At 42.3% G+C, this 23323-nt stretch overlaps 1 protein-coding gene across 8 annotated transcripts in view; it reads left to right on the top strand.

Annotated features, from left to right (window-relative positions):
* The window catches only part of LOC133660024 (nck-associated protein 5-like), a 254191-nt gene that overhangs the window by 59892 nt on the left and 170976 nt on the right, over window positions 1–23323 (top strand). The window contains exon 1 of one of the 8 annotated variants that reach the window (XM_062063093.1): window positions 7540–7818. The exons of 6 other annotated variants lie outside the window; for them this stretch is intronic. The gene's annotated coding sequence lies outside the window, so the exon portion shown is untranslated. Of the gene's footprint in view, window positions 1–7539; window positions 7819–8256; window positions 8324–23323 lie in introns of those variants that run through there. One more of the 8 variants, XM_062063102.1, reaches the window with a different exon arrangement.

The following is a 23323-nucleotide window of genomic DNA, read 5'->3' as shown; positions in this document are numbered from 1 at the left end:
TATATATATATATATATATATATATATATATATATATATATATATATATATTTTTTATATAGCACTTTTCTATTAGTAGATACTCAAAGCGCTCACAGAGAAGTGAGAACCCATCATTCATTCACACCTGGTGGTGGTAAGCTACATTTGTAGCCACAGCTGCCCTGGGGTAGACTGACGGAAGCGTGGCTGCCAGTTTGCGCCTACGGCCCCTCCGACCACCACCTATCATTCATTCATCATTCATCATTCAATTACCAGTGTGAGCAACACCGGGGGCAAGGGTGAAATGTCCTGCCCAAGAAAACAACGGCGGCAATTTGGATGTCAAGAGGCGGGGAGCGAACCTGCAACCCTCATGTTTCTGGTACGGCCGCTCTACCCACTACGCCATACCGCCCCTAAAATGGGGTGTTGGGAATTGTGGTACAGGCATTGAAGCATCCTTAAAGGCCTACTGAAATGAATTTTTTTATTTAAACGGGGATAGCACATCCATTCTATGTGTCATACTTGATCATTTCGCAATATTGCCATATTTTTGCTGAAAGGATTTAGTAGAGAACATCGACCATAAAGTTCGCAACTTTTGGTCGCTGATAAAAAAAAGCCTTGCCCCTACCGGAAGTAGCGTGACGTCACAGGCTGAAGGGCTCCTCACATTTCCCCATTGTTTACACCAGCAGCGAGGACCAAGAAAGCGACGATTACCCCATTAATTTGAGCGAGGATGAAAGATTTGTGGATGAGGAACGTGAGAGTGAAGGACTAGCGTGCAGTGCAGGACGTATCTTTTTTCGCTCTGACCGTAACTTAGGTACAAGGGCTCATTGGATTCTACACTTTCTCCTTTTTCTATTGTGGATCACGGATTTGTATTTTAAACCACCTGGGATACTATATCCTCTTGAAAATGAGAGTCGAGAACGCAAAATGGACATTCACAGTGACTTTTATCTCCACGACAATACATCGGCGAAGCACTTTAGCTACGGAGCTAACGTGATAGCATCGGGCTTAACTGCAGATAGAAACAAAAGAAATAAACCCCTGACTGGAAGGATAGACAGAAGATCAACAATACTATTAAACCATGGACATGTAACTACACGGTTAATGCTTTCCAGCCTGGCGAAGCTTAACAATGCTGTTGCTAACGACGTCATTGAAGCTAACTTAGCTACGGGACCTCACAGAGCTATGCTAAAAGTGAAGTGAAGTGTGAAGTGAATTACATTTATATAGCGCTTTTTCTCAAGTGACTCAAAGCGCTTTACATTGTGAAACCCAATATCTAAGTTACATTTAAACCAGTGTGGGTGGCACGGGGAGCAGGTGGGTAAAGTGTCTTGCCCAAGGACACAACGGAAGTGACTAGGATGGCGGAAGCGGGGATCGAACCTGCAACCCTCAAGTTGCTGGCACGGCCGCTCTACCAACCGAGCTATACCGCCCCACACATTAGCTATCCACCTACGCAAGCCAGCCCTCATCTGCTCATCAACACCCGTGCTCACCTGCGTTCCAGTGATCGACGGAGCGACGAAGGACTTCACCCGATCATCGATGCGGTCGGCAGCTAGCGTCGGATAGCGCGTCTGCTATCCAAGTCAAAGTCCTCCTGGTTGTGTTGCTGCAGCCAGCCGCTAATACACCGATCCCACCTACAGCTTTCTTCTTTGCAGTCTTCATTGTTCATTAAACAAATTGCAAAAGATTCACCAACACAGATGTCCAGAATACTGTGGAATTTTGCGATGAAAACAGAGCTTTTTTGTATTGGATACAATGGTGTCCGAATACTTCCGTTTCAACCATTGACGTCACGCGCATACGTCATCATACATAGACGTTTTCAACCGGAAGTTTCGCGGGAAATGTAAAATGTCACTTTATAAGTTAACCCGGCCGTATTGGCATGTGTTGCAATGTTAAGATTTCATCATTGATATATAAACTATCAGACTGCGTGGTCAGTAGTAGTGGCTTTCAGTAGGCCTTTAACTACTTTGATTATGTTACTATAAGAAGGGAGAAGCGATACCAAACAGAACCCTACACAGTAGCGGAAACCATTCTCAACACATCTAGTAGACTTCAGCGTCCCTTGAACAAGGCCTCGCTCTGCTGCACATGCACTCCCACAGCCCGTGCCTCTTACCACCCAGAACCTCATTACAACCCCCTATCGATCTACAGACCCTCCAGCAACTGTCCCACCACCGTCATGTCTCCTTCCCTTCGCCCACTGCCTCCCCGTGGAATGCAATCCTAGGCCGCAGTTTGTTCCTTGGTGTGTGCATGTGTGAGTGCAACACCGGTGCAGCCAGGCTGGCTGCATGGGCGGCCGAATGTTTCCAAACAGTGAGATCTGTCATCGACACCCCTAGCGGAGTAGCAAGCGGCGCCTTAATGAGCTCAGCAGATCACTCTGCACCATTTTTCACAAGCAGTCATGCTCACATATGGGACATGCTATGCAATTTCAATTTCCTTTATTTAACCAGGTAAAGACTCATTTAGATTAAAATCTCTTCTTCAAGAGCGACCTGATAAAGAGGGCGGCACCAACAAAGTTACAATAACAACTAGAAAATTCCCGCAGAAATTCTGACGGGCCTGCTATCTGTGCCTTGGACCTCTGGCCGGGGGTCGCCAGAAGCCGCCGTACTTATTAGATGGTGCCGAGTGTCTAAATCCACGAGTTTTAAGTGTAACTGGAAAAAAATGAATTACAGAGCTAGCCTACAATGTTAGCATGCGTACCTTATCAATCAATCAATCAATGTTTATTTATATAGCCCTAAATCACAAGTGTCTCAAAGGGCTGCACAAGCCACAACGACATCTTCGGTTCAGAAGGCCAAGGAAAAACTCACAACCCAGTGGCATGTCAATGTGAATGACTATTAGAAACCTTGGAGAGGACCGCAGATGTGGGTGACCTTAGTAGAAGCATTTAAGTCCCATCTTTAAAACTCATTTGTATACTCTAGCCTTCAAATACACCCCCCTTTTAGACCAGTTGATCTGCCGTTTATTTTCTGCTCTGCCCCCCTCTCCTTCCTGGAGAGGGAGGGCACAGATTCGGTGACCACAGATGAGGCGCTGGCTGTCCAAAGTCAGGACCCAGGGTGGACCACTCATCTGTGCATCAGTTGGGGATGTCTCTACGCTGCTGACCTGTCTCCGCTCAAGATGATCTCCTGCTGGCCCAACTATGGACTGGACTCTCACACTATTATGTTAGATCCACTATGGACTAGACTCTCACAATATTATGCTAGATCCACTCGACGGTTTCTCATTGTCATCCCATTGGGTTGAGTTTTTTTCTTGCCCTGATGTGGGATCTGACTGATGTCGGGCTTGTGCAGCCCTTTGAGACACTCGTGATTTAGGGCTATATAAGTAAACATTGATTGATTGATTGATTTATTTAAACTCCCCCAAAGGGATATTTCTGGATGTAATTCCATGACCAGGGAGCAGCATAACTCAAGGCCTTTTTTACCAAGTTCTGTGTTGGCTCTAGGAACCAACATGTGGAGGACATCCTGTGACCGTAGGCTGTAATGACTGGAGTCTCTACACACAAAGGAACACAGATAGGTGGGGACAAGTCTAAGAAGACATATATATATATAAAAACTATCCATCGAGAAAGTCTTCAGGCAGTTAAAGATGGACAGTTTGCCTTTGCATACAAAGTGCAGTGGTGGACAAGATTTCCACAACCAGTAATAAAACATAAGGCACAGTGATATACAGTGTCTAGTTTTTTCAACTAAGTGCCAGGTGCTTTCATAAAAAGCGAGTCTCCATAATCAAGTAAAGGAATAAAGGTGGATGAGATCAGATGTTTCCTAGGGAAAAACAAGACTTATTTCTGAAGAAGAAACACAATTTAATTTTAAGCTTAGAGACAAGCTTTTCTATGTGTGCTTTAAAAGACAACCTCTCATCAATAATCATTTCTAAGTACTTAGTACACATATCTGCATAAACTCTTGTCACATGGTTAAAATTGTTGACAACCAAACTAAACAACCACATCGTGTTCCCTAAAGTGAAGGAGCCAAAGGGCAGATGGGAAGTCAACCATCGCTCAGTAATTGGCAGCTTGCTGTTGATATAATTAGCATTGGACATTCCCTTCAATATTTTTGGATTATTCACGTGTTAGTGTTGACTTGGTCGGCCATTTGTCTTTTTTATCCAAACGGGACCACGATGTCTAATTTGCAGCCACCTGCTCCAGGAATCCAATTGTGCCCACTCCATATTCAAATGTGCCTGCGAACCAGCTGAGCTTATGCTAAACATAATTATCTCTGCATGACACTTTGCTCTCATCATCAGCAGCCATCATGAATCTTTCCGATTTTTACGATGACGAATGAGACGGTCGGGTCCGAACGTGGTCAGCCTCATTCCTAGTACTCTTGAAGTCCCTCCTCCACACTTCTCCTGTCTGTGGTGGGCTAATTTCCTCACATGGCCGGTGTCATTGTTCTTTCAGCGCATTAGTGACAGTGCTTGTGGGGCCAAGTGGCAGCGACGGCCATGACTTCAAGTCAGACCGGACCCTTTCTTTCCTCTCTTTAACTGTCCGCTCTTGTCAACGAGACCCTTTTAATTCCCCCTTTGCCCCCCTCCCGAACCCGCCTCCTCTCGCACCGTTCCCATTGAAAGGCAGACAAAAGAGGGTATACCCCCTCCTCCTCCTTTTCCTCATCTTCTTCCTCCCCCAGTGTTCCATCGCGCTCTGTTCTTCTTGCTCGTAGGCCCGGTGGAGGCTGCAGTTTGTCACAGCCGTTCAGCTGAGACTGAATTTGATTGCGGCAGATGGTCCAGAGCTAAGCTCAGGCAGACCTGTGTGTGTCACCTCTCTTTTCCCACTACCGCTCACCTTCCCTGCTGTTTTAGGCCCCTTCTACACTAAGCCGGCTAAGGTTATCCAGGATATATCCCACCTAACCTTATCCGAGTCCACACAAACACAATGGTCGTTTAAGACCCCTTCCCCCCTCCGTCCGCCGGCGCAACGCAACCGAGTACGCATGCGCAGAAAATGCGCACGTCATAGTCACCTCCAGTGTTGCTTTGTGTGCAAGTTCTTAAATTAAATTTAACTTATCTGAACAATATCCAGTGTTGTGGTATTTCAATTATCTGGAATCCAGTGTGCTCTGGGGCCCTATTGTAGTAAATCACATGTAAAAGTAAACAATAAGATCAAGAACATTTTACAACAATCAATCTAGGGATCTAGATATCTGGTCAGGACACTCCTCACTCTTTTACCTTCACCTTCATTGTCCATTCGTTTTTTGGTGACTTTATGTAGTCTAGACCTAGACGTTGAGTCCGCGACATACATGGCGGACAATAACTGATACAGTCTGCTTTGCCATTCCAAAGCATTCAATGTTTTCCGTAGTCTTCCCTCGACGGCCAGGTAATACAAAGCACACGCTACATTTTTTTTTTATCACATCCACGGTAAGTAGAATTACAACTGATCTGGACATTCGAAAGTTCTCTTGCCGTCTGAGAAATGTTGTATCCCAAATAGCTGCAATGGCTTTCTCTTAAGGTATTCATGTGTGATTTCCACAAGCGTCTGTACATGTAGAGGAAGGAGAAACATGGGCATGTCTGGCTGACTCGCCTCCATATTTCTAGTGTTTACCTATGTATGGAAACAGGTTGTTATGGAGTTGGCTGTGGCGTGTTCTTTCTGACGTCACTTCCTCTCCGAACTCAGTTTTTAAACGATCAATGAGTCAATACAAAGCTAAGATCCGGAGATTCAAGAAATACACGGCGCACTTACACGTGTAAAAAAATGATCCAAGGAGGGTTACCTTAAACGATGGTTTAGTGTGGCTGACACGATGCTTAGGCTAAATAATTATTCGTTTTAAGGGGTTATCCGGCTTAGTGTAGAAATAGCCTCAGTCCCTTGTTCGGCTTTATCTCACCTTGTTTTTCTATGAAATAGTCTATTCTCACAAGTCACTAGGGATGATGCTCGAAACCGATTTTCCCGGTTGTTTGATAAGAAAAGAACCGAGTCCTCGGACTCGAATCCCTTTTTGAGAACCGGTACCCGTTATCGAGACCACTATAGTAAAGAAAAAGAGTTGGTTCTTTACTCGAATCCCTGGGAACGAATCCCAAATGGGCAATGTTATGCCCATTTGATTGTAGACTCTTACTGACACCTTGTGGCGATATGGAAATACTACACATCATTAGTCTGGCCACTTCCGGGTTGGCGAGTCAGTTCAGTTCATGAGACAATTGAGAAGTAGACAAGTTGTGTTAGCTCTTACAAGCCTTGGAAAAGATAAGTCTGTAAGTAAACTGTTTAACTTGTTTATGTAACTCAATATTAAGGTGGAAAGTGGTTAAATTTAAAACTAAGATGTTTATTGAAAAACGATTTTTGTGCACTGTTTCAATGGATGATTTGAGGACTTAAAATGGCTGCCAGTCGTGTATTTCCACCATCGAAATAGTTTCAACACTCAGAAGTATTTGTTTGATGATAGTACTGTATATTTGTGTGAAGCTAATATTTACATATTGTGTATTAAATTTGAGTATGTTAATTGAATCACACAGCTTATACATTTGTCATTGTGTGTATTTCAGTTTAAAAAAAAACAAAAAAAACAGTCCAGTGCAAGACAAAAGTAAAGATAGGAAAAGACAAAGCAAGATCAACAACAATAAAGAGCCTAAATGGATCAATCTGCTTTGGAACTTTATTAGACGTCTTGGATTGTTTGTTAGCTGTCTGCCTGTGCGTGTAGTTAGTATGTTCCAATAGCAGCAGAAGTGCACTTTTTGGAGAGCTGTATTATTTTCTGTTTTGTGCCCAAGGGACTGATTTTATTTAACACTATATTATTATTTATACACCTATAGTGATCACAGAGACAGGTTGTTTTTGTGTTATATTCTGAAAAATCCCACTTAATATACTTTGGGTAACAACAGTCAATATTTTTTTATTTTATTTTTTTAGGGGGGTAACAGTCAGTATTTATTTATTTATTTTATTCTATTTTTTTCTTATAAAATAAAAGTGAGCTTTTGTTAAACCAAATATTGTGTTGTTTTTTTTCATATACAACAACCTATCTGGATTCGATAAGAGAATCGATAAGGAATCGGTTCGATAAGAGGATTCGATAATAGGCTCGAACTCGATAATTTCTTATCAAACATCATCCCTACAAGTCACTGCAGCATTATTCAGAAATCAGTTCTGCTTAATGGACATTTTGCCCATGGTTGTAAACACTAAATGGTAGCAGGTACTAAACATGCTGAAAGGCACTACCTTCCAAAATGCAGCAGTGATCGCATGCTCAACGTCCTGTTCGAGGAGACACAAGGTCTGGGGGAGAGTCAGAAGCTAAGATGTACTACATAGGCGAGATAAAGCCCGGGGGCGGGGCGGGCAGGGGGAGGCTTACAGCTCAGCGTTGATGTGAGAGAGACCACAGCAGAGAGGCAGAGCGCATGTAGGGAGAGGAGAGGGAAGCAGAATCAGGCGGAGGGTTCATGCATGTTGGTAGGCTGAGGACGGACCGGAGAGAGCGGAGATATTGAGTGCTAAGGAGGGCACTGGGAGGAGGTGCTCGGTTTGGTCGGGAGGTGAGGCAGCTGTGACTAGATGTGGATGTAAACTATATCATCTGTTGGGATCAGCTGGCAGCAGCTGAAGCGAGCGAGTCAAGCGTGCTGGTGGATTACCATGAGTGTCCTTTGATTGCACCAAGATGCTGCATCTCCACCAGGGTAAGACCCAGTTTCCCTGGTTCAATGGCCGTGGTCCACTTTACACTTGTATCTTTCAAAGCACCTCATTAGGTAATTATTTGTCTGTACTGTGAGCTGATAACCCCCGGTGGAGGGGGCATTTTTAATACATGTGCAAGAGATGATCTGGGATTTACTTTGAGCTTGACAAACCAGTTGGGAGGGGGGCTACTTAGGGGTGTCCTGTTGCTGGTGGCAACAGCATGTGGCAAAGAACCATGTTGATTGCGACTGATAGCCGATGGAAATGGATAGCTGTCATTTAGAATCCAGCATTACAGGGGGATTTATGTGTGCAGGAATTTGGTCCACCTCCCCTTTTGTCCCCTCACACTCCCTCTCAAAAAGATTAAGATTTTTTTTTGCCGGCCCACTAATCCCACGGTCGAACGAATGGACTGCAAACACGTGAACATGGATTCTGACGATATGGCGTCTCCCAGCTTCTAATTTCGGACCCCACAAGCTCCAAGTCACTGAGATGGTGAGCCATATTTAAAGAACACAGCCATGCATGTGGTTGTTAAATGTAGGATTCTCCACTCTGACTGCCCATTTTTAGATACTTTGTTATCTCTAAAAACAGAACCATAGGCAGAGCATGGTTGTTAGTTTTGACACAGTGCCAGAACAGAACTTCTTCACTTGTTTCTGTCGTGGAAAGTTGTGTTCTACAGCCAAAAATAAAAGTATTTGGATCAGAATGCCTCGCATCAAGAGGAAAAGGTCTTTCCCTGTTCTACAAAGTTGGACAACAGTCACATGCAGACTGATTCGTCCCATTTGTTCCTTTAAATCTGCGGCTGGGCACTGAGTAGACTCGCCACCAAGCCAGATGTGTTGCTACACTGGACAGTTGGAGCCCGCCTCCCAAGTGAAACCTAGCTGGGGATTAAGGAGTAAGCGGATTGGCAAGTGGAGGGATTTGATTCGCCTATCCCTGTGGTCATTCTATAAACATTTGGAAGTGTCATTTCTCATTTTGGTTCATGCTATTCACATTCTGCGGGTAAAGTCCTGACATCATTTTGCTAAAAGCAGGATTGCAACGCATGAACATGAGTCCCTTTTGGAAGAAGAGAATCCCAAACTTGATGAGAGCACTCATCACCATGACGTGACTGCTTTTGTATTTCCTTTTTGTCACCTCGCCTCTCACTCCTCTTCCATCCTGTCCTACTTCCTAACCCCCACGCCCCTACACACACACTTGCCCCCCGCCTGCATGTGGCAGCCTTTAGCCGGTGACCCTCGTCCAGCGTTTTGGCCTCAGTCAAAGTGAATTACTGAGGAATGTTCCCCCCCTGTTTAATGGCCTGCCGAGGAAGGGCTCAGCATGGAGGTGTTCCCCCCTTTTCTTTGACAAACAAGGGGTGGGTTGTCCTTCCAGACAAGTTTCCCATGTGATTCCCACTGCCTTTGAGGCTTTGGGCAGCAAAGCAAAGATGAGCTTGTCAGACGTGTAAAGGTGCTGCACATCCATCCTCTCCCAGCTATAGGGGCCGATCCCGTGGGTGCTTCGGGGCCCGAGCACTCACGGGCAATGCCGAGCACCCACGTGGGATTGATGGGCTTTCAATCTTTAAAATACTTTTTTAAAAGTCAATCTTGTTGTGGTTAACTTTGTGGCGAGTTTAGTCCATTTTACATAATAGAAAAGTCACAAATCATATAGTATACAATAGGGATGATGTTTGATAAGAAATTATCGGGTTTGAGCCTATTATCGAATCCTCTTATCGAACGGATTCCTTATCGATTCTCTTATCGAACGGATTCCTTATCGATTCTCTTATGGAGTCCAGATAGGTTGTTGTATATGGAAAAAAACACACAGTATTTGGTTTAACAAATCACTTCACATTCTCTAAATCCCGCTATTATAGTATTACCATATCGGAGTTATTGTGCAGAAATGTGGGGAAATAACTACAAATGTGCGCTACATTCGTTAACCGTGTTACAAAAAAAAAAATAATTATACTGATACATAATGTTGGATATAAAGAACATACAAACACTTTATTCATTGAGTCAAAAATATGAATGTTCGATGATTCGGTAAAATTGCAAACAGCTAAAATGATGTGGAATTAAATGATGGAATGGATTAAGCAAAGAAGTTAAACATTGTACTGATATGATCTGCGCCTAATGACTGAGCTACGTGACGTCATTTCTTGTGATGTCCCACGGGGCAATTCTTGTCAGGACGGGATTCGTTCCCAGGGATTCGAATAAAGAACCAACTCTTTTTCTTTACTATAGTGGTCTCGATAACGGGTAACGGTTATCAAAAAGGGATTTGAGTCCGAAGACTCGGTTCTTTTCTTCTCGAACAACCGGGAAAACCGGTTTCGAGCATCATCCCTAGTCTATGATTAACAAAGCCTAACCAAGATTTAATTGTGCCCGACAATGAACTAATGACACAATCATCTTGACTTTGAACACACTGCCCACGAACGAATGACTGCATACTTACTCAACAGCCATACATGTCATACTAAAGGTGGCAGTATGAACAATGCCAACACTGTCATAAACATGTGCCATATAGTGAAACCACACTAAACAACAACGACAAACACATTTTGGAAGAATATTTGCACCGCAACATAAACACTACAGAACAAATTCTGTGGGATCTGAGCCGATGATGTCGTTGTGGCTTGTGCAGCCCTTTGAGACACTCGTGATTTAGGGCTATATAAGTAAACATTGATTGAAATTCCCAGAATTCCCTGCAGCACCAACTCTTCCGGGACGCTACAATATAAACAAACGCCATTAGTGGATCTACACCGAACATCCACTGCAATGATACCACGTACAATAGCGTATCTAGTCGATACTACTATGATTACGTCGATATTTTTTAACATCACAAAATCTTCTTTATTTTTTTTAAAATTAATTCTATGTCAGGAAATACGTCCAAAAACACATGAAGACTTTGAATATGACCAACATTATATCCTGTAACTACTTGGTATCGCACAAGTATCATCCCTGCAGGACGAGGAATAGCTAAACATGCTTCACTACACACCGTAGCTCACCGCCGTCAAAATCTAAACAAACGCCATTGATGGATCTACACCTGACATCCACTGTAATGATACCAAGTACAGGCACGTATCTAGTCGATACTACTATGATTTTTTTTTTGTAAATGTATATTATGTTTATAAACTCAGGAAATATGTCCCTGGACACATGAGGACTTTGAATATGACCAATGTATGATCATGTAACTACTTGGTATAAGAAGAATAAGTGATTATTACATTTTAACAGAAGTGTAGAAAATAGAACAGAAAATAACCAGATATTAACAATAAATGAACCAGTAGGTTGATAATTCATTTTCTACCACTTGTCCTTAATCATTTTGACAAAATAATAGAATGATAAATGACACAATATGTTACTGCATACGTCAGCAGACTAATTAGGAGTCTTTGTTTGTTTACTTACTACTAAAAGACAAGTTGTCTATTTTATTTACTTCAAAATTGCAATAAGAAACATATGTGACCCGTGCTGGCAAAATGAGTCGGAATACGCACAGGCTAATTTTGAGCTACAGGCAAATAAGTGGAAAAAATGTATCTTGGTTGAAATTGAGATTTTCACAAAAATGAGTCCATAAAGCCACAATCTAGCGATCCCAATCATCGAAATAGCAAGAAAACATCTTAAATCACCTTTATTTGAAGGTTTTGTACGAGGTATGTCTTCAGAAATTAGTCCTTTGTGTTCAAATTCCTTGAGAAAATCAAGTGTTTTCAACGCTCACTGGCGGCAATAAGGGGGAATCCCCTTATTGCCGCGAGTTTTATTATTGTGACGCCAAGTTTACCTACTTTCTAAAAATGAGCATGGAATTCCCGACGACGCCATTCTGAACCAATAGAATTCGAGTTTTTAAACCTGTCCCGACGTAAACAAACCCGGCTTGTTGCTAAGCGGTCGCTGTGAGGCGTACCCTCATTGGTTGAATCACCCCGTGCGGTGCATTGTGGTATCATGGCAGCGCCCTGATGAAAAACAACACAGTAATTCGAGCGGAATATTTGGTGAAAAAAGGTGATTTTCGAACATTTAATTATTATTTTTGTGGATAAGTTAGACTGTTTTCCATTCCGTAATGGATTTAGAAGGTGGAGAGGGTACACAGGCGCTTGCAAGTGCGCTAAATTCACTGCAGTCGGCGAATCTTCTTAGTGCTGCTGGTCAGGAATATTACGGACAGCTGACCAGCTGACAAACTGACCAGTGAACAAAAAAACTGTGACATAACAGCGTTGACATTTTTGTACATTACCATTTTCAATAGAGTTGAATATATATTTTTCCTTTAGACATGAGATTTGACTTTAATTGTACCAATTTTGGTGTTGCTACAAGGACTTTTAACACTAGAAGTCCCAGCATTTTTCTGTCTACCTAGAAGACCCAGAGAGGGGTCATTTGGCCCGACGCTTTTCCCGAATACACTAATCACTCATTTTGTTATGGTAATGAGGCTGTTAGGGGCAGTTTGTCTAGGTAGACAGAAAAATTATACATGTGGGAAATGCCGAAAGGAGCAATGGCAGTGCCAGGATTGTGAGTGACTGCTCAAATGTATGTCAGTCACGTTTACATGGACATGGTTTTTCATTCTTTGTAAATATGCTTTTTTCTTTGTAAATTTTTTTTTTTAAACTATTTTTGGCACACAAAAATAACAATTGCTTCTGCAACAACCCTCCACACCAAAACTGGGAAAACAGTTGCTTTTTCATTCTTTGTAAATATGTTTTGTTTTGTATTTTTTTTAACAATAAATGTCAGAGTGTTGATCCCTTCATTCTGTTGATCCTTGCAAAAACACACACAACCTACCTCAGAACTAAAGCTTGAGCTGTAAGGTCCCCTCCCCCACACAGGCTCAAGTGGCCCCCTGCCGTGTGCCACTAACAGCCACATTTTCATAACAAAAGGAGTGTCCACAGGGGGGACTAGGGGTCAAATGACCCTCTTGTGTGTTTTCTAGGTAAAAATGTCAATTGACCCTTCTCTGGGACTTCGCGTGTTAAGGTATGGTTGCTATGGAGTTTTGTTTTGGAACATTCTGTTCCGGAACATTAAACTTTAAGCTGGTTTTTCTCAAAACGGACCCTCAAACTTGGTCGACTTCAATCGGATGTAACTCGGTCATTTTCTGTCCGATTCCAACAAACCATACATCATTTTGAAGGTCTTTAGATGGAGAATGTGTAAATAACAATAACTCCGTTTTTAAAATTTCCTCATTGTGACTCATTTTGCCAGCACAGGTCACATATGTTTCATGTACACTAAGATTTGTTTGGTTAAAATAAAGCCAACAGTGACATTTTTTGTGGTCCCGTTTATTTAGAAAAGTATCGAAAAGTACCGAAATAATGTTGGTACCAGTACCAAAATATTGGTATCGGGAAAACACTAATACACGCACAGCAAGCACCCACTGGCAGAAATGTAGATCAGCACCTATGCTCCCAGCAACAACAAAGCAATAATCTTCATTTTCCACAGAAGGTTTGGTTCCTCTGTCTCTTGCTGGTTTAACTCGGCCAACAAAGCCCCGTTGGTTCAACCACCCGACGCACTTTATAACCAATAAAAGCCTTTTATATGCTTGCAATCGATGGTCTATTGCAGGCAGATACACTCTTGCCTGGGGACACACATTTTTTTTGTGCTATGAATGGCTGGACCGGCTCCATGTGAGTGCACCAAGGTGTGCATGCAAACAGCCTACTTTCCAAAGACTGGAGGCCATACTTGCCAACCCTCCCGTTTTTAGCGGGAGAATCCCGGTATTCAGCGCCTCTCCCGACAACCTCCCGGCAGAGATTTTCTCCCGACAAACTCCCGGTATTCAGCCGGAGCTGGAGGCCACGCCCCCTCCAGCTCAATGCGGACCTGAGACTGAGTGGGGACAGCCTGTTCTCACGTCCGCTTTCCCACAATATAAACAGCTTGCCTGCCCAATGATGTCATAACATCTAGGGCTTTTAGAGAGTGCACAACTGCGCACACAACAAGGAGACGAAGCAGAAGAACGAGGAAATTACAGACATGGCGACGCCGTCGACGAGCAAGATGAAGAAATACGCTTGCAAGTTCCAAAACAAATGGAAACAAGAATTTCAGTTCATCCAGGACAGTTTGAAGGGGAAGGCGTATGTTGCCTGTAAATTTTGTAGAACAGACTTCTCCATTGAACACGGTGGCCGAAATGATATATTCATCATGAACGGAGAAGTTAAACAGGACAATACTGCCATCTAATGGATAGCCACCGGAACACTGAAATTCAAGTTGTTGTTTTTTTTTTCTATGTAAATAAAATAAATATATATATATATATATATATATATATATATATATATATATATATATATATATATATATATATATATATATATATATATATATATATATATATACATATATATATATATATATATATATATATAGCTAGAATTCACTGAAAGTCAAGTATTTCATACACACATATATATATATATATATATTAAATATATATGAAATACTCGAGTTGGTGAATTCTAGCTGTAAATAACCACGCCCCCCACCCCCAACCACCCACCCCCCAACCCCGACCAAGCCCCCCCCCCCCCCGCCCCCCCCTACCCCCCACCTCCCGGTATTGGAGGTCTCAAGGTTGGCAAGTATGCTGGGGGCTCACGCCAACCCGGTGAATCGTACAAGCATGCCTCGGAGTGTTTTAGCTCCGAAAAAACTGGATGTTTTCAGGATACATGATCGTCCCCCATTCCTGTTACAGAGATAACACGGCGCCGTGCTTATTTACCGTGCTCGGGCGCCCCGCTGACACACTTTTACGGTCACATGTGTCTCTCCAGTTTTCGGATTAAAGCTGCCAAATATTTGAGTTGATAGTTTCACCTCCTCGGTGCTCGTCGAAGCGACATTTTTATGAGAGCAAGTTGCTGGAAAAGGAGGGGTCGTATATGAGGCTGCACTGGAGCAGGGAATGTCAACAAACTTGAGCTCCCGACTATCTGGCCGATAAATCAGTAAGTAATAGTCGCAGGAACATGCAGGCCGGACTCCGGCAGCTGGAGGTGTCGGCACAGCTGGAGAAGCTCACGTTCTCCCAAACAACTCTTCTCCTCCTGAACTTTTTAGCTGTTTGCTTTCTGTCTTTGCCGACCGTGAATTACTGCGACTATCAGCTCTCCGATGACTTCATTGCGGGATGCCAGAGGGCCAACATGAGGCTGTTATGGAGAATCTCCCCCCTTGAATGTGCAGCGTTGTAAAGCAAACCCTCGGCTCAAGCCCTCCTGTTTACACGTGTGTCCTTTTGTATGCGGAGCCGTTTGTCCGCCGCAGTAAAAGACTGCTACTGTTTGTTTCGCGCTCAGAAAACGATGTGTTGACAGCCAGCATAAAACATCCTATAGCTTGCCGCACGGTCTCCATGAGTCAGCAGAACTTTCCAGTCATAAATATGAGTGCCTGCTGCCCAGTTGCGTCCAGCCGGGACAGGCACTGATGCAAAACAATGCACGGAAAGTGTGAATTACAGTGCACGCGGTGAGCATTATAATGGGATTTTTTAAAAAATGTTGCCCTTGACAAAAGCCCGCATTGGAACCAAGTTGAGAGCTCATGCTCATGGAGGGATTTGTCCAGCTCGTACCGAAACGTTGCTTCCGACTTTGTGTCACGTGTCAAGGCAGCCGAAATACATAGCATCCATTCTGCATATGCAGTCTTTATGCCGCTAGCTCAGGGGTCGGCAACCCAAAATGTTGAAAGAGCCATATTGGAGCAAAAATACAAAAACAAATCTGTCTGGAGCCGCAAAAAATTAAAAGCCATATTACATACAGATAGTGTGTCATGAGATATACATTGAATTAAGATGACTTAAAGGAAACTAAATGAGCTCAAATATAGCTACAAATGAGGCATAATGATGCAATATGTACATATAGCTAGCCTGAATAGCATGTTAGCATCGATTAGCTTGCAGTCATGCAGTGACCAAATATGTCTGATTAGCACTCCACACAAGTCAATAACATCAACAAAACTCACCTTTGTGCACTCACGCACAACGTTAAAAGTTTGGTGGACAGAATGAGACAGAAAAAGAAGTGGCATAAAACACGTCCCGGAAAGTCGGAGAAAGTTATGCATGTAAACAAACTACGGTGAGTTCAAGGGCCGCCAAAATTAGTAGGACAAAACGGCGCTCGCCAAATACTCAAATTAGTGAAGCATGTTTAATATAAACAGTGTGCTTTATATGTATTTATTTGCGTCAAGTTTGTCCTCCTACGGAAACCATATTAAAACAAAAACGTTTTTTTTTTTCCTCATCTTTTTCCATTTTTCATACATTTTTTAAAAAGCTCCAGAGAGCCACTAGGGCGGCGCTTCTAGAGCCGCGGGTTGCCGACCCCTGCGCTAGCTCTTGCCAACAGAAGCCAGGGCTTGTTAAGCTTAAATAGCAGCCCCGAGGCACCCTCTTCAGAACGTCCGTCCAAGTGTCTGACAGAGATGAGATAATGATCATCGGAAAGGATGAAAGGTAAAAGATAATTATCTGAGATCATGGCTCGGAATGCTTATGGGGAAGCTCGGCATCCAACAAAGGTGTGTCTTATAATGTATTCTTGCTCTAATTCACTTTATTATCTATCTTTAAACAGTAAAATTATTGTACCCAAAACACCAAGTACCTGATGGCTCTGGCTGGATAGTGTCATAACGGGGAGGGTCGCAACTTACTGCGAGGTTTGTTCTCCCAGGAAGCAAACGGACTATTCCAGACAGGACTTGAAGGTAGGAACATATTTCATTATTCAAAACCCAAAAGGGTACAAAAAACAGAAAACAACCCGAAGGCAAGCGTGCCTATCGCACGCGGAAGCTAAGGCAAAAACTTAGGACATGAAACTATAGACATGAAACAACTAACCAAACTATGGCATAAAACAAACAAGACTTACTGTGGCATGAAACAAATAAGTAGCACAAACTTGGAATCGGACATGGAACGAGCAGCATGAAACTGTGGCATGAAAAGAGCAATGACGCCAGGCCGACTAACTGGCAAAGACAGGCTTAAATAATAGTCTCTTGATTAGAGCAGGTGCATGTCCCGAACACATGAGGCAGGTGAAACTAATCAGTCGCCATGGAAACTAAAACAAACAAGGATGTACAAAAACAGGAACTATGGAGTCTTAAAACTAACAGAAAATAACAAAAACATGATCCAGACCACAGATCATGACAGATAGCAATATAAATAGGAATACTGTATTTTTCGGACTATAGGGCACACTTAGTGAAGTGAATTATATTTATATAGCGCTTTTCTCTAGTGACTCAAAGCGCTTTACATTGTGAAACCCAATATCTAAATTACATTTTTAAACCAGTGTGGGTGGCACTGGGAGCAGGTGTGTAAAGTGTCTTGCCCAAGGACACAACGGCAGTGACTAGGATGGCAGAAGCGGGGATCGAACCCGGAACCCTCAAATTGCTGGCACGGCCACTCTACTAACCGAGCTGTACCGAGCTATACCGCCCCACTTAAAATCCTTTCATTTTCTCAAAACTCGACAGTGCGCCTTATAACCCGGTGTGCCAAATGTACGGAATAATCTTGGTTGTGCTTACCGACCTTGAAGCTATTTTTTTTGGTACATGGTGAAATGATAAGTGTGACCAGTAGATGGCAGTCACACATAAGAGATACGGGTAGACTGCAATATGATGGCAGTCAAACATAAGAGATACGTGTAGACTTCAACATTTTATATGTTCTATTGAAAATATAGAACATTACACACGGCGCTCAAAAATCAATCAAAATGTTTTAGTACGACTTTGGTAAGCTATGAAGCCGCACCGCTTGAAGGATTGTACTGTGATTTCAACATACGAGTATTATTATGGTGTGTGTATAAGGTAAGACATTATCTGCCGTTTCGTTTGGCAATATTATGCAAAAGCAACATTTCTTACTTTCTGGTACCTTCTGATCTCTGAGCCACGTAAATAAGACCGCCCACAAAACGGCACATCCTGAAGCGACTGTCAGAAAGCGGCTTGAAGATGATCTGTAAAACATCATCTATGCAACCTTTTGACCAAATATGTAGACCACAAGGAAGTGTTTTACATTTTGAAAAATAAATAAATAATATGACCCCTTTAATGCGCCCTATAATCCGGTGCACCTTTTGTATGAATTTAGACCTGACTAGACCCGCTCATCGGCAGTGCGCCTTATAATCCGGTGCGCTCTATTGTACGGAAAATACGGTAGTCATAGTCACCATACCCGTGCTATACATGTAGGTAACACTGCAAATAACAGCACAGCAGAACAAATTTAGGAAAAAAAAGAAAAAAAACCCACAAACTTTTAAATAGGAAAACAATGCTGTATAATAGACTGTATTTATATTATTCACATGTGAATAATGCTGTATAATAGACTGTATTTATATTATTCACATGTGAATAATGCTGTATAATAGACTGTATTTATATTATTCACATGTAAATAATGCTGTATAATAGACTGTATTTATATTATTCACATGTAAATGTTCCTGTATAATAGACTTTATTTATATTATTCACATGTAAATAATGCTATATAATAGACTGTATTTATATTATTCACATGTGAATAATGCTGTATAATAGACTGTATTTATATTATTCACATGTAAATAATGCTGTATAATAGACTGTATTTATATTATTCACATGTAAATGTTCCTGTATAATAGACTTTATTTATATTATTCACATGTAAATAATAATAATAATAATAATACCTGGGATTTATATAGCGCTTTTCTAAGTACCCAAAGTCGCTTTACATGTTAAAAACCCATCATTCATTTACACCTGGTGGTGGTAAGCTACTTTCGTAGCCACAGCTGCCCTGGGGTAGACTGACGGAAGCGTGGCTGCCAATTTATAATTTATAATAAATAATGCTGTATAATAGACTTTATTTATATTATTCACATGTGAATAATGCTGTATAATAGACTGTATTTGTATTATTCACATGTGAATATTGCTGTATAATAGACTGTATTTATATTATTCACATGTGAATAATGCTGCATAATACACTGTATTTATATCATTTACATGTGAATAATGCTGTATAATAGACTGTATTTATATTATTCATATGTGAATAATGATGTACAATAGACTGTATTTATATTATTCACATGTGAATAATGCTGTATAATAGACTGTATTTATATTATTCACATGTGGATTATGCTGTATAATAGACTGTATTTATATTATTCACATGTGAATAATGCTGTATAATATATTGTATTTATATTATTCACATGTGAATAATGCTGTATAATAGACTGTATTTATATAATTCACATGTGAATAATGCTGTATAATAGACTGTATTTATATTATTCACAGGTGAATAATGCTGTATAATAGACTGTATTTATATCATTCACATGTGAATAATGCTGTATAATGCTGTATTTATATTATTCACATGTGAATAATGCTGTATAATAGACTGTATTTATATTATTCACATGTGAATAATGCTGTATAATAGACTGTATTTATATTATTCACATGTAAAAAATACATGTTTATTGTTTATTTGGAGCGAACTGTGGTGCTGAATTTCCCCCAGGGATCAATAAAGTATGTTCTATTCTATCTATTAAAGGGGACCTCTTATGCACAACCATCTTTTCTTACCTATTGGTATTTTTATTTGTGCATTTGTCTTGACTTCCTTCACGCTTCCTCCAAATGAGGAAAGGAGAATGCGGCTTGAAGATGGTCTGTAAAACATAATGTATGCAAAATATGGACCAAATAATGACCATTACATGTTGTGTAGACCACAATGAAGTATTTTAAATGTAGAAAAAAATCATTATATGACTCCTTTAAGTCGGTTAGTCGCTTTAAGTGGCGCCGGTATTAATCGTCTACAACAAAAACTCAGTGATTAAGAGTACACAAACGACTTGACCATGCATTGGCATCTAGCTCCATCCTTCGACTGGCGAGGCAGACAGGTGGGTATCTGCTCATGCGTGGCCTTTCATTCTGTCTGAACAGGAATGCGTTCTTGAAACAATCGAGGTCGGGCCCTACGGGGCCATAGACGATGAGGCAGGAGTAATCCACGCTTGGCGAGCACATTCCCTGCAGCTCAAGAAGAGTCTGGGAGAATTCCTTTTGTCTAATTCGAACTGCTTGAGATGTCGGGAAAGGTCTGTGTGTTTGTCTGATCCCATCTGGGTGTGCACAGCGACATTCCTGTGTCGGGCATCTAAACACTTCTGGGATTCCGTGATGTTACAGATCAGGTTGGGTGGGGACACATCATTTTGTAGGATTGTTTTCCGCTTGATTGCATTTATCCGTCAGGTCATCAGGGTGGAGGTAGAGCCACTGCAGTCCCTGATTGATTGTCGCTGACGATGCAGTTAGACCACAAGGCTTGCCTTAAAAATAGAAAACAAAATGCTGCATGTCTTTATTGTTATCATTTTGGTAGTGTTGTTTATCACACTATTGTAGATACACTATATTGCCAAAAGTATTTGGCCACCCATCCAAATGATCAGAATCAGGTGTCCAATTTGCTTGGCCCGTCTACAGGTGTATAAAATCCAGCACTTAGGCATGGAGACTGTTTCTACAAACATTTGTGAAAGAATGGGTTGCTCTGAGGAGCTCAGTGATTTCCAGCGTGGAACTCTCATAGGATGCCACCTGTGCAACAAATCCAGTCGTGAAATTTATTATAAGAAAACGGAAGAGTTCGGGAATAACAGCAACTCAGCTACGAAGTGGTAGGCCACGTAAACTGACAGAGAGGGGTCAGCGGGTGCTGAAGCGCATAGTGCAAAGAGGTCTGCCGACTGTCCATAAAGACATGGATGACAGGGTCTGGTGTGGATTAACTTGACTTGCCTGCATAGAGTCCTGACCTGAACCCAATAGAACACCTTTGGGATGAATTAGAACGGAGACTGAGAGCCAGGCCTTCTCGCCCAACATCAGTGTGTGACCTCACCAATGCGCTTTTAGAAGAATGGCTGAAAAATTCCTAGAAACACACTATGCAACCTTGTGGACAGCCTTCTGTTGCGTCGGACCAATTCTTCCTCCCAGAGAATCTAAGTTACTGGTCAATCCCAAGTTCTTTCGATGACATACATTCATATCGGCTACTCTAGTTGATCTGACATTCAAACGGAAAAGCCAACTCCTTTGTACCCCCCCCCCCCCACCACTCCCCCTCGCAACACCCATAAGGAATATTTGGGGGTTTGGTTTCACATTCCTAATGGTTTAAGACACTAAACAGACAATCTGAAGACAAAGAGAGACTGGTAGAATATACAAAGGAAAAGTACTAGCTACTCTAAACATGGCTATGTATAAATGAAGGACTCTTAAACATATATGCATCCTCCACACTTCCCAGAAGAGTTGAAGCTGTAATAGCTGCAAAAGATGGACCGACATCATACTGAACCCTATGGGTTAGGAATGGGATGGCACTTCAAGTTCATATGTGAGTCATATTGCCAAATACTTTTGGCAAGAAAGTGTATTCCTCTCAATAATCCATCCTAATTCAAATACAGAAATTAGGTTTTGGTTTCAGATTGTACTTCTTTAATGTTTCACTGCTTATGAAAAACGGAGGTTGTTCGTCCATCCATTTGAAATATTGATTTTGCCGGGCCTGCTTAGATAAAATGCATGCAAATGTTGCCCAAAGCTAGAACAAAAAAACAGCATGAAGAGGTTGTTTGTCTGCCCCATCTCATCACATTTCAGCTTGTCAATAATTCATGGTCTGCTGCGGTGAGGTAAGACTCATCAGGCCCGGCCCAACCCGCCAGCCTCGTAGGCGTGTACGGCGCTAACGCATGGCTCCCGTTTGTTTCACCGCCGCCATTCGGTACTCTGTCTCGGCGGCGGGAGACAGGAGGCCTCCCGCTGTGAGTGAGGCTCCCTCGTTGATGCCTTGGACCTTGGCCTGATGCGCTTGGACCAACTGAGCAGTCACAGATGTGTGAACTCTGCCCTTCAGACACTTGAAACAGATGTTTCACAGTGTTTATTGTCTTCGTCGCAGACTGTTTACAATGTCAGATAGCGTGCAGCAAATGGGTTACGACTTTGTTGTTTCTCTCAGTTCAATTCATGAACCAACCGCAAAAATGTTAAAAAAAAGTGACATATTTGCATGTCTGCTGCACAGACGGCCTCGGTCGGCTCACTGGGCCACAAGGGAAGATGTGAGAGGAATTTTGGATGGGGTCTGTCAGTTACGTAAAGCGGCCAATGGCTGATTAGGTATGGAATGACCAAGCCTGAACTCTGGCCAATACGAAGGCAGGCCCACGATTTGGGCCACAGGATCGCGTGCACGTCAGAGCTCTTAACCCAGCAGGGGCACTGACACGAATACATAAATGCATGCACCACCCGACATGCAAACATTTGTGCATTGCTGTGTACACTACCTCTGTGACAATAGTGGGACACTCTTCATGTATCTGCTCCTACAACCCGATGTACAAGATTACACTGTGTGTATTATTATATAACAAATGCACCAATCATCGTAGGATGTTTAATCTCAACCTCTTTCTGCACAGCGGGAAGATTAAACCAGCACAAGCATGTGGCTTTCTCTCTCATTAACAGAAAATGGTGATGACAGTGATGGAAACGGTTGCAAACCTCCCACAATGCAGTTCAAAGTCCAACATCTCCGCACTCTTGCTGTGATTGGTTGTCTTCACCCTGATTGATCATGCCTCTGCATGCAGTTGGGGTTACAAATGATAATTATGAAGATGACAAAGTCGCCCACCAATATTCAACGAATTTCAAAGGCAAGGGTAACAAACTTTACATAGTCATGATGTAAATTCATGTTTATACTTTAAATATATATTGTTGAAATTTGAGCTACTTGGTCATGCAAAGGAAAAGAGCAGACACTACTTCCATCCATCCATCCATCTTCTTCCGCTTATCCGAGGTCGGGTCGCGGAAGCAGCTTAAGCAGGGAAGCCCAGACTTCCCTCTCCCCAGCCACTTTGTCCAGCTCCTCCCAGGGGATCCCGAGACATTCCCGGGCCAGCCAGGAGACATAGTCTTCCCAACGTGTCCTGGGTCTTACCCTTGGTTGGACGTGCCCAAAATACCTCCCAAGGGAGGCGTTCGGGTGGCATCCTGACCAGATGCCCGAACCACCTCAACTGGCTCCTCTCGATGTGGAGGAGCAGAGGCTTTACTTTGATCTTCTCACCCTATCTCTAAGGGAGAGCCCCGCCACCCGGCGGAGGAAACTCATTTCGGCCGCTTGTACCCGTGATCTTGTCCT

This window comes from Entelurus aequoreus, linkage group LG01, assembly GCF_033978785.1.
Source record: "Entelurus aequoreus isolate RoL-2023_Sb linkage group LG01, RoL_Eaeq_v1.1, whole genome shotgun sequence".
NCBI classification, from domain to species: domain Eukaryota; kingdom Metazoa; phylum Chordata; class Actinopteri; order Syngnathiformes; family Syngnathidae; genus Entelurus; species Entelurus aequoreus.
Note: the sequence above shows the minus strand (reverse complement) of the source record. Positions and strands in the feature narration are given on the sequence as shown.